General features: G+C 38.8%; 1 long non-coding RNA gene across 1 annotated transcript in view; it reads right to left on the reverse strand.

The window, feature by feature from the left end:
* The window catches only part of LOC127372936 (uncharacterized), a 42,820-nt gene extending 35,419 nt beyond the window's left edge, over window positions 1–7,401 (reverse strand). The window contains exon 1 of the long non-coding RNA XR_007886761.1: window positions 6,999–7,401. This is a non-coding gene — a long non-coding RNA (uncharacterized LOC127372936). The remainder of the gene's footprint in view (window positions 1–6,998) is intronic.
* Window positions 7,402–13,485: the final 6,084 nt, after the last annotated feature.

Genomic DNA, 13,485 nt, shown 5'->3' on the forward strand with positions numbered 1-13,485 from the left:
TTCCTCTCCTTTCTCACAGCCCCGAATGACCAGCTCCCTGAAGATGATGCAGAAAGTGTACGAGTATCTGCATGTGTGTGCGTGAGTTTGCTGTGCTTAGCATGTTTATTCAGTTAATTATTTAGTGTTAATTAAGTTGGAATCCTTGGCCGTTAAGGCAGAACAGAAGCATCTGCTGCAAAGAGAAGGAAAGGGGAGGAAAACACTGTCTCTCGCCTCCCTCGCTCTCTGCTTTAATGCACACTCACACACACAAAGACACACACACAGAGCGGCATCCTGAACCGTTTAATTACAAAAGAGGACAACAGGGAGGATGGGAGTTAGAGGAGGAAAAAAACGACAAAGCAGAAGACACAGATAAATCTTTTAACGTCTCGATTAATGAAGTACACAGGGAGGCAGGAGGGGAGAGAGCAGCCCAAAACGACATCGACATCTGGCCTCGGCCTGCATTAAAAGCCTATTTTGCTGTTTTAACACCCATAAAATAGGCGCTGAAACAGGCCGTAAGTGGCGTCAACCCCGCTTTACACCTCCCCACTGTGTACTTCTTCTCTTTTTCTACCCCCTACAGACAACTCAGTGTGTGCATTTGTACTCTAATAACAACAACACAGACAATAAATGCTTTATGGTGTTCGGGTCACTGGAGAGATCCTCCCACCTCACATTGCCTCGTTGCTTTCACTGCAGCAAGAAGCCTCTGGTTTGTTAAATTTAAAAATGTAATGAATCTGAATGGAAAAACCCTGTTTGGTTCTTAAAAGGTCTTTGAAACTGCATCTTTAAAACTTAGTACAAATTCTTTAGATCACAGAACTTAATGACCCCAAACTGTTTAGGTAATGTAGGACTTTCATTAACAAGTTATTTCATGCTCTTTCTTTGTTTGAAGATAAATAAAGTATTGCCAAATAAAACCAATTTAGATTAATCTGTAACTTTCCACACATTGCACATGATGTTTCAACTGCAGCAAATGTGGCAGAGTTTTACTAAGTTTCACTGTCCTACTTTATTTTCACTGTAAACTTCTTCTCAGACAAAAAACACAGTTAAACATCACACTGCCAGTTCCATGCAATTGATTTTAGAACACCAGTGTCTCAGACCAAAACAATGAGACACAAACAAGATGAAACTCCCCAAAATTGTCTTTGTTAGGCTTTCCACACTCTTTTCCAACAATCACCAGTGCTGGTTTGGTCAAAACATTAGGTATCCTAATGTTAATACTTCTAATCAATCTAAATCTAAATCTAATGTCTGACAACATTATGGAAAGAGTCCTTACAGAGATAGACCTTTTGTTTAACCAGAAACAGACTATATCACTGTCACTTGCCACCAGACTCCATAGACAAAAACAGTAAGATTACTTTGCACATCATCCTAACTTCATTCAAAGTGAGCAGAAAAAAAATAACACTAACCACTTTAATAGTCTTTTCACTGTTCCAACAATCATCAACTCTGGTTTGGTGGAAATAAATCCTTAATTCACTGCGGTAGATAATAAAAACAGCAGTTTCAGTTGCTCTATTCAGCTGCACACAGAGCAGGCTGGCTATGGAAACAAACCACAGAGAGGCTGCGGTAGCAACACAGGCAGAGGGAGTGTGACACCATGACTCCACTATATCTTTACATAGAGAATGGTTATTTGCTGCTATATTCATGTACTAAATATCATATATATAAAACCTTTAAATGTCTGTTAATAATTATATATTATAATTATTATTGATAATACACACATCTGTATTCTTTTAGTGTTGCTCTGGGACAAGACTAATGTATCTAGTTATTAATACTCCCAATCACCAGAGGGCAGCAATGACTAGCATTCCTACCTGTTAGCTACACTTATTCTCTTGATTATTAGCATTGACAGTATATAGTGTCTTAAACCTGCATTCTGTGTAAAGGCCAGCATGGGGCAGCTCCATTGGCTACAATAAAAAGACAGATACCAAGCACTCTAAAGGAGAATGAGCCAATTAGAGCAGCTCAACTTAGTATGTTATGTCCACCAGCTCTGACAAACTGTCATGGTGACGACTATAAAGCCAAACTGGAGTCTTTAAAACAGTAATCCCCAAACCAATGGGTGACGTCACCAAGAGGTTCACACTTGGTTAGTAGGAAGCCGACAATGCTTGAAGTGACTTCAGCCACCGTAAGGTCGGGTGGTGTTAATAAAGCTGATGCGCTTGGATGCGCTGCGTTTCTCTGCTGTCTTCTGCAGTTGTCCATTATTTTCAGGTAGGACAAAAGTATTGAGTATTAGGCCCATTTAAACTCCCAACATTGGTCATGAGTAACAAAAGGAAATACAGGAAATACAGGACCATGGCAGACAGGAAGGCTAACCGACTGGGAGGGGTGCAGTCTGGAGGCCAGCTGACTCAGGGCACGCAGGCGGGTCGGTTGTTTTTATCTTACTGGTTTGAGGCACTACTGGCATCATTTAATGGTGTAACAGAATGACTGCAGTAACATCATTATAGCACAAGCCTACAGAAATATTGTCAGCCTGGCTTTCAATGTGACACTCTGACCACAGTGACACTGGCAGGAGGAGTTAGGTGTGTGTTCTGTATGGTGTATACTGTGTGTGTGTGTGTGTGTGTGTGTGTGTGTGTGTGTGTGTGTGTGTGTGTGTGTGTGTGTGTGTGTGTTTGTGCACATCAAAGAAAACATGAATACAGGGCTATCCAGGGTAAATATTTGCAGACAGAAATGAGGTGGAGGTGCCAAGCCAAGCACTGGAATATTAACTATTGACAGAGACAAAGAGAGTGGCAGTCCCTGCCTTCTCCCTGCATCATCTACCTCTTACTTCTCCTCCCCCTTTGTTCCGTGTTTGTCTACCTGCACTCCTTTCCTCTGTCAGTCTTAACCTGCCCCTCCATCTCTCTCCTCTCACTCTCTCCTGGTCTTTCTCTCGCCGGCTCTCTCCATCCCATTCTGTTTGATTTTAATGTTTCTCTTGCATAGAAGCAGCTTTTAATCATTCCCGTATTTTTGTTCCTCTTTATTAGTTTTTCTCCCCAGAGATATGAGCGCAGGATGGAGACAGCGTGAAGGAGAAGGAGGGAGAATATGTGTATTAATGTTTCATATTTCCCCGGTGAAGAGGGAAGGAACTGATGATTATTTCATGTTGTCGACATTGTCTTTTTCTCTTTTTTTTCCTTTTTCTCTCTCTCACCCTTTTTTGGTCTCTGAGGTGTCAAGAAATTGGCCAACAATCATTGTCACCCAGATAGACATCAGAAAGAGGGGTCCTGTACCGACACACACTCACACACACTGCTGATAACACTGGAGAGGAAAGACTCAGGTCAGTCTATGTTAGCTGTCCCCCCTTGTCGCGGTGTCAGTCACCCATCCCATTATCTGCCCATGTCTCTCTTTGTCCATGTTTGAACACACAAACACACAACCATATTAGGGTTTTATTTGTTGTTTGTTGTAATTGTTTAAATATATTTTACTTAACAAATGTGGTTCTGTTTTAATGATTGTATGGTTTAATAGATGATAAGACCTATAATTCAAAAAGTCAAAACACCCCCATTTTCACAATTTCAGCTGGCAGCCTGGAGACTGCAGGGCTGAACATTTACTCAGCTCCAAACTAACTGACACAATGTGAAATAACCGGCAACAGACCCCAGTCTCAGAACTATCAGCTGCAGGAATTCATTTTCTTGGCAACATTGTGTAACTTTGATTAGCCAACTGACCGATCGATTGGTTGAAGAGCAGGCAGAATTTCAGTCGACCAAGGTTTTCTTCTGTTGATTACAGCCCCACTTTGAATTAATTAAATTCAATTAAACTAATATATTTTCACATTTTAGTAAATGTGTAACAGTGTGCACCATTTGCAAATTTTCACATATGGATGGCAGTGTATTGTTCCACTCTCCTTTGGTTTAGATCCACATGATCTCTCCCCCGCTTTTGGCTTTTCTTTGGACTGGGTTGTAGATGAAGCACACCCAAATATCACTTCTTCTTTTCACCCCTCTGATAGCTGAATAACATGGTGGGAGATGGTGTTTTCACTGGATTGTAGCTCAATTAGAAATGTAATGTTGCCATTATGACTGGTGACTGGTCTGTTTGAGTTCCTCCTCTGTTTCAGTCTATTCTGTAAATACAACTGTCTATCCTGGAAAAGAGATCATACATATATCATATGTATACATATATATAATAAATATAGAAACCTTTATTTTAAAAAACCTGTTCTTACTCTTTTGATCATAACATAGCCCTAAAGCTCAGTTCTGAGGCTGCTCTGTAAATAGCTTTTTAATAAATATAGCAACATCTGATCAACACAAAATAAGGCTTGCATGGTTAATGTTGTGAATGGGTCGCAGTTTGGTTAGGGTCAGGCACAAAAACGACTACTAAATTATATTCTTTGTGTTTTATGTTCAGTTTTGTTGTCCTTGTTCTTAGCTGTTGTGTCTATTCCTGTGCAAAAAAAATGGTCAAATTCCTTGCTATGTCCCTGGCCAGCTTTACAGAATGAACCAAAGTTCAGAGTAACAGTTCATTCAGACTTAAGAGCTGAGCAACGCTCCAAGCAACAAACAAAAGTTCTGTATTAACCCTAAACTTCCCTGGCTAAAAAAACATAATGACAAATCTCTAGCCTAAGCTCCTAAACCAGAAAACAAGAGAATACAACATGTTCAAAAACAAATAGGGATTCTCACTCCTACCTAACTGCTGCTAAGTGCTCCATATTTACAGGGTATTATAATAATAATAATACTAACATACAGTCTAGGTTTGGGGGAGAGGGGGTGTGATTCATGTTGAAGGAATATAATTTATGTAGCCCTTGCATAATTTGCGGAGCAATCTGCGCGGTGAACATATAAGGCCAACCAGCTCTGGATACTTTAAATAAGTTTCTGCTGATAATGCTTAGGTTCTTTTATTTAAAGGTTCAGTGTGTAACATTTAGGAGGATCTATTGTCAGAAATGGAATAAAATATTCATAGGTATGTTTTCATTAGTGTATAATCACCTGATTATAGCAGTTTTTGTGACCTTAGAATGAGCCGTTTTTATCTACTGAGTCCACCATGTTGAACCACCATGTTCCTACAGTAGCCCAGAATGGACAACCCAAACACTGGCTCTAGATAGCGCCTTTCACATTTAGGCCATAACAGCATTTATGTAAAGATCACATTTTGGGAAATACGCTTGTTTGACGTCCGTGAATCATTGTCAGTGTTTACAGGGTAAGAACCGGGACATGCTTAGCCTAACCTGGACAGAACAAATAAAACTGTCTGTCTCAAATGCTGCATTAAGGGACAAAAATGTACATGTAAGTCGTAAAGAAAAGGTTCAATGACAGGAAAGAAATGTAAGAGTATGAGAGAGAATGAGGGTAGGAAATGAGGAGAAGAAAGAGAGAGGAAAGATGAGAGAGAGAGACATCAGAGATTGAGAGAGGGAGGTGTGTTTGTGTGTCACCTGGGGCTCAGTACCCCTGCTTTGAGCATTGCCTTTAATTATGCAACAGCAATCAGAGCAGGTAGAGAGATTGTCTTCTTCCTGGGCCTTTTATGTCCGCAGGTCTGTAGTGAGGAGAGACACGGAGGGAGGCTATAGAGAGAGAGAGAGAGGAAAGAGGGAGTGGGAGAGGGAAGAGAAGAAATAGAAGGGTAGAGTGGGAGCACTTTAGAAGTATTCTAGCAGGAGATGGTTCATGATTCATGGAGGAAAGTTAGGTTTTCAAAGCTTTGGTTAAGGTGCCAGTTGGAAAATATAAGTTTTTGGCAGTGGTGGAAAACGTATTGCCAGTATGGTTTTCATAAAGCCAAAGAGGGAGACTTTGAGCCAACAAGTAGTACCTTGGAAACAGTAACCCAGCAAAATAATCTTACTTAAGGTCCACTTACTAGCTGTTTCCAGAGATTTCAACCTCCTCTCTCTCTTAAATAGCATGTCACATTGTCTGCTGATGAAGACCATAAGATAGAAGTGAAAGCTAGAAATTACAAATTGTGAGTGAAAGCAGACTTACAACATGTGTAGACTGTGGGCCTCAAACAAAAACCACTCATACAAACATATTCAACCGATTCAGGAGAACTTGGCATTCACCAATTCTGCTTCTCCAAACAAACAGTTTTCACTAATGAATTGAATATTGCATTACTATAATGCAATTTTGAGTCTTCTATGTAAATTACACTTCATAATTATGTTGATATCCTGTTTGACTGTATAGTTTGAATTATAATATAGTTCTAAATGTATCATATAGCCTAACAATATCCTCATTAATCTAAATTGGCTGTTGATTGATTGATTGATTGATTGATTGATTGGTTCTCTTCACACTAAGGTGTATGCAGGTCGCTGTACAGAGTAACATCCTCTGTTACAATGCCTGACAATGCAACATCACCTATTATGGCACAGAATCTTATTAAATTAAGAGAACGTTAAAATAATAATAATGTTCTTACATGTTTCAAACAGAGGAATATTGAAATTTAAAAAGTTCCTTCAGGAATGCTTAGGACTACTATTAATTAGTTTATTTGAGTCAGTGTATCAAAGTAAAAAATTCTGATCAGTTTTTATTGTGACACACACACTACAACGTATTGTGAAATCTGTAGCTGCCTACCTCGTGAATAAGTCTAACAAATAGATAAATTAAAATAAAGATGAATCTAACAATACAATATAAAATAACCTTGCAAATAGATCAAGTTAAATATATAAAATAGAGTAAAAATTAGCAGTAGAATTCAATTCAATTCAATTCAATTTTATTTGTATAGCGCCACTTCATAACAGAAGATATCTCAGGACACTTTTCAAATAGAGCAGGTCTAGACCGAACTCTTTAAAACATTAATTACAGAGACCCAACAGTACCACCATGAGCAAGCACTTGGCGACAAGGGCAAGGAAACACTGCCTGTTAGAAGGCAGAAACCTAGGACAGATCCTTCGGCTCTAGGTGGGTGGTCGTCTGTCTCGACCAGTTGGGGTGAGAGAGAGAGAGAGAGAGAGAGACAGACAGAGAGAGAGAGAGCGAGAGACAGACAGGTGCACAGTAACAACAGTATTGGCAATGGCAATCTAGCAGGACCATGGCAGGAGGCTCCACCAGGATCCATGAGAACCTGCGAGACGAGAAAGCACAAGAACTCCGGGGAAGAAGTGAAGTTAGTAACATGCATTAATGGGACATGAATGAGTGCAGAAAGAGAGAGGAAGGGAGGAGAGGAGAATAAGGAACAATGTGATCAGTTATAATTTTTCAATGTTGAATGTGTGGTTCAGAAAAATTAAACAGTAAAACAATATGACAATATAAATATAACAATATAACTAGTAGTGAGTTTCAGACAAATGAAAGGATATAACCAGTGCCATATAATAATATATGCAACATGACAGTGATGTATGGCAGGTGATGGATTATACATTACAGTATATATGTGTGTAAAGTCAGTGATTGAAGGCCCAACTGGCCTGAGGGAAAAAATTCTTCCTGGCCTTCAGGTGGCAGTAACGGGTGGTGTGATCCTCCCATGGCTTCTGATTGGGAGAGATCCTGATGGTCACTCATGATAAAAACAATATTTTAACGGAGCAGACGCAATGGCTGCCATTAGGCACCAGTGCCATCTTGATAAAAGATTAAAAAAGTCCTATCTGGATATTCTATCCATAAACTTTTCTCTTAGTCTCTCAATTAATTTCTGAGATGATGTCAGATACTGATAGAATTATCAGGATATATTTATATAAAGACCTAAAAATACATATACAATGAATTTTATCCATATTTCCATGGATGTTACATGGCTGTATTTAATAATGGATGATTAAAACATTCCTTCAGGTCAGAAAGTCTTCCTACATCCCCATCCACCTCCTGCTGCGGGTGCATACATACATCTAATGTGCTGGTTCCACCTGGCCACTGCACACAGATAATGGATTGAAAAAACTCTTTGATGTGGTTGTAGACCTTTTTCACAGCAGCCAGTTTGACATGAAACAGTAGGTTGTGCTGGAGCCTTTCCAGTGAGCCGACATGCACAACAGCAGCACCCTGATTCTGTTTGACCTGGATGGAACAGAGCCTTAATAAGTGTCACTGGTAACACCTGTGTTTACCCTACTGTTTCATGTCAAAATGGCGTCTGGAAAAAAAGGTCTATTGGTAATGGTACTTTTGGTATAATAGACCTATTGGTTTAATTTATTATATCTATACGCTCTGAACATTTTTACATAGATCTTTTTAGTAATGGATGTGTACGTCAAAAGATGTTTTTGAGGGCATTATATGTGACTGTGTGATTGACTGTGGCCACACGGACCACTTCCTGAGGGCTAGGGTCCAAAATGAACGTGGCTCATCTGCCAATGGCAGGTAAACTGAGACAATTAAACAGCCTGTATTATTTTACCGGCCATAAAACTGCATTATTTAACTAAAGATACTGACCTATTTTAGCAAAAATGCAGATCTCTGTGACATTCTCCTTAGTCTTCCTCTTCTTGCTGTCTTGCTGTCTTCTTTTCGGTGGCTTAACACAGGAAATGTGTCACCACATCTCTAATAACATAATAACACAGATGTTTCTTACCAGAAAAATGTAGACAGACATTGTGTAGAAAGCACCCACACTTTTCTACAAATTTGACCAATCCTTGTTGTTTCCAGCTGAACCATAAGCCACCGAACAATTGGGGATTTTATTCTCACTGGAACAAGTTGCCTTCCATTTCGAAAAGAAAATTGCAGTTATTTTAGCAATTTTCACTTTTTCCTGCAACTTCTTTGCAAAAAAAACTTAAAAACGTCAGGAATTTATGGCCGCAACGATCTGCAGAAAAGCCAGTGAAATCCTGGAGGGACCGACAAGCTGCTTTGATTTGATTTACTGATCTCACGATAGTTATGGCGGACAGTGGGCGTCACATAAACACACATCAATTTAAACCTGGCCCTATGCTGTGATTCCAAATTTTTTACCTGCCACCTGGCTGGTGACTCCAGTTTATTTTTCTGCAAAACCAAGAATGTACCTGCATTTGAGGTTTGTAAATGTTGGATGCTGCTGAATGGTTATTTCAGTATTATTAGTTTGCTTTCCATCATGAAGTGGAACACTGCTACACTGTTGAACCACTTTTCATTTAAATGTTTGTTTTTTTCTTTTGTTCCTAGGGAACAGGCAGATGTCAGGCAGATGTGGATGAACACTGTAAGCTCTGGATCTGACCAGACCATGCAGTGTAATGCAGACTGTGCAGGATTCACCTCCTTGTTTCCTGCAATGATTTGTAAAGCAGCAATATTGAGTCATTTCCTCGACACTTGGATTGTTTCTAATAATACATGTCGCCGTCTGCTGCTGCCTGCCTGTGACTGAACCGCATCCTGTGACATTTTTATGAACATTTTCTTTTTTCTTGTCTATTTTGTCTATTGAAAAGCAGATCTTGATCTCAGTCAGACTCCATGATTAAATAAAGGATTAATGAAAAATACACACACACAAAGGAGGCTGACGAGCAGCATTGACGTGCTGTGGCTGCAGAGGGGAGCTCTCGGCGGTGCTGACACAGCCTCCTCTGTCCCAGCATCGATTGGCCTGAGTGGAGGGAGAGGACGGCAGTCGAGAGACACACACACAGGGTGGGAGAGGGGGAGAGCCCTGTTGTTTTAATCTACTGTAGCAGGGGGCAGTGTCGGCACACTCACTGCTGCACATCTCTGGGTATGTCGCATTCGATTCCTCATTAATAAGACTAAAAGAAGATCGCCGTGCTTACACTCTTTTACACACACACACACACACACAACATGGGGTGAGGTCAGTCTTAAACTTTTTCTTCATTGTGTCCTCTCCTTTGTTTTTCCTTTTCTTCCTCTTTTTATCTCGCACCCATCTTCTTGTTTCATTGCTTCCCATTTAAGCTCTTTTTAACCATTTTTAAACCAGTTTTTATTAGATTTAACTTGGGTTTGGAGACAATATACATTTTGCTATACATTTTGTACCTTGGTAGCTCTCACTTTAATGTTAGCGATCAATGAGCACAGATGCTTTATAGTCATATTGGATTTGTATATGATTGTTGCATTAATGTGACGAAGTACTTTGATATGTCTGCTATTTGCTGGGTTAGCCAAAATAGATTTCTTGCATGATTACTCATTTGAGTTTGCAGAAATTTGAATATGCTTATATATATGTGTATATATATGTATGTATTTATATTATTACTATCTTATAGTGCAATAACTAGGTAACTAGGTTGTTATTGCACAATAAGATAATTGATGAATTCAGGATTTTATCTAGGGACGCATGCTGTGGATTTTTTAATTTCAGCTGATACAATAACCGATACTTACCTGCTTCTCGAACCAATACCAAAAAGATAACTGATAATTTCACAATTTTGTATGGAGTTTATGCACAGCTGATAGTTAAAAAGGTTAAGATGTAGAGACCAAAGACTGATGATTTAATATTTCATAGCTCTGATCTAATCAAATCTAACTGACATCATGTGCACATACAGACAAATGAGTGCCTCGCAAACCAAAGCCAAATAAAGACAGATCACAAAGAACAACTTCTCAGACATAAAACAATCTAGATGCATACATAAACCTTACAGCATAATGAAATTAAAAGAATTTTGTTGTCCTTACAAAACTGAGCTCAAGTTAACATACTGCAAGGTTTTCATCATGGAGTACCCTCTCCTCCTCTTCATCATCTAATAGATCCACACCCTTCACAAAAACAGTAAATGGACAGCAGACATTTTCTGACATACTCTGTTTTCCATTCTTCTTTCCAGAGGGAAAGTTATTCGCATTTGCCTAATACAATGTGTAACTATTTCTATACCCAAAACACTGCGATCAAGCTTTTAGCATGACACATCATTCATGCCCATTATTATTTGTTCACTTTTGGCATACTTGAGGTCTTTTGATCTCACAATCAAATAGTGTCCCCTTCACCTCAGTGCAATCTGTGCATATATATGAATATATCTATTGTTATTGAATTGGTTTACTTACTTAAAAATTCAAATTTGAGTAATTTATATTTTCAATAGCCATTTATATTGTAAAAATCTGTAAAAAGTGTGGGCCTTCATACATACTGATTCCCAGTCCTCTAATGATATACCTGTATGACTCTCCACACATGCCACTATTCATCACTATTGTTAACACAACAAAAACAGACAGTTCTGACTCTTTAAATATTTTATAATTTCTAGTCAAGGACATCAAGAACTTCACACACACTTTTGTAGAACATAAAGCCTGTTTAATGTTTTGCATAAGAATTCAAAATATATTATTATTATCAACAGATCATGTATTTATTTTAATTTAATTATCAGAATATACATAATAATATACATTTCCCATTATCAGACGATAATTTATCAGCCTTGATAATTATCAGGCATCCCTAATTTAATCCATATCACCTACCCCTACATTTAACAAACATATAATGAAATACAAAACTCTTTACTTTTAACAAAGGGGGGGGGGACTAAGGAACACCAGTAAATATCCATAAACTAATAACAAAAATACACATTAAAGAATTCAATAAAATTACTTGCTGCACCACCTTCAGCACCAGAGAGACCACAGCACTATGTGGCCCTGGTTCCTGGCCTATAATCAGCACCTCTGAGCTTTAGAGCATTATAGAATCAAATCACAATCCTTCCAAGTCTGTTATTTTGGTGATGTGTTATTCAGGACTGCATAGCGTCCTGATTACTGAAAAAGCACGGGGGGAAACAGGAGTTCAATCTTTAATACCTAATAAACCATGATGAAAATTACAACCAGGACAATCTATGTTTATGCTGTATATACACAGCTACGGCATGTGCTCTGAAATATTAGTGCCTTGCCGGTAGCCCCTCGGAGGTTGATTATTTAGTACAAGCCTCCTATCGGCATGTGCTAATAAATAGACGACATCACCATGTCTGTGGCAGTCCATTCAAAGCGCTTGCTGAATTAAACATTTATATTGCTCAGAGCCCTCACATAGAATCATGTATCCAGCACCTTGAGAGCTGTATTTCACAAGTACCCACAAGCCCCCGGGGACGAGGATGGCTGGCTGTTGGGTGACAAATGCGGTTATTTGGTAAATTAATGGAAAAAGAAGTGACCCTCATATGATGCTGCGAAGGCTTGACAGGCTGTTTGATTGTCATAACCATGTGTGGTTATTATCACCAGTGCAGTATGGGATGGTGGTTGAGCAGGTAAAATCAGACTGCTGGTGTTGTTTAGAAACTACCCATAGCTATGTATGGAAGCTACCATTAAACCCTTATCAAGCAGCAAAGTTGCAGTCAAATAGGTACATGATGCTGGCATGTTTCTACAGTAGCCCAGAACGGACAAACCAAACACTGGCTCTAGATAGATAGATTCGCAGCCACCGTAGTTTTTCATTTGCGTTTGGAAGGGGAGAGTGAAGTGAGGGGGTTGTTATCTGCAACTACACTGCACTACACTACACAGTCGTTGGCACCAAATCCTACATACTGGTCCTTTAAGGGGAAACAAAATGGATGTTTTAGAAGATTTTTAATAAATGTCTAACTTTGAGATGAGCACACATTGTGAGATGCAGACCAGTATGAGCTTCTTTGAATCCAGCAAAATTAAAACACGTTGCACAACTTTTCCCAAGCAGGCTATACAAAATGCTTTATGGTTAATTTATAAAAAAAAACATGGTGCACTGGGGAAGAGTTGTGCAACAGTTTTAATTGTGAAGAGGAAAAAGAAACCTAAGGAAGGATATAACAGGGTGTCCACAGGGTCTTAAAAAGTCTCAAATCCAATCATCAGAATTTTAGGCCTTCAAATGTCTTCAGATGCCTTAAACATGATTTTGACAGGTCTTAAAAATTGATTGGATTAAAGTTACTTGTATAAATTTGCGTTTTTCAGCTTGTCTTGGTCATGCTGTAACAACTCAAAACAACATGGACATGAAACTAATAAAGATCTATTGTTATTTGCCAGTATGGATGTAAAATATGTATTGAAATACATTCATAATGGTCTTAAAAAGTCTTAAATTAAACCTTTTGAAACCTGCTGAAACCCTAATGTTAGCAAATATCAAGCAGGGAGTGTGTCTCATTAGGCTTCTCTTGGTTTTGTACTGTGTTGCCATGTTGGTTTGAAACCTCACACATAAAAGGGACATCTTGAAAACTGCCATTCAATCACCCATTCCAGTCCCTTTCTACATGTTGTGTCATAATTTTGTTTACCAAGCAACTCTTAGTCATTTTCAGTAGAGAAGATAACACATTGAATTGAAATTATTCATTGAAGTTATGAACAAGGCTTTTGGAGATAGTCACTGTCTCTTAAGTAC

Source organism: Dicentrarchus labrax, unplaced genomic scaffold (assembly GCF_905237075.1).
Source record: "Dicentrarchus labrax unplaced genomic scaffold, dlabrax2021, whole genome shotgun sequence".
Classification (NCBI taxonomy): domain Eukaryota; kingdom Metazoa; phylum Chordata; class Actinopteri; family Moronidae; genus Dicentrarchus; species Dicentrarchus labrax.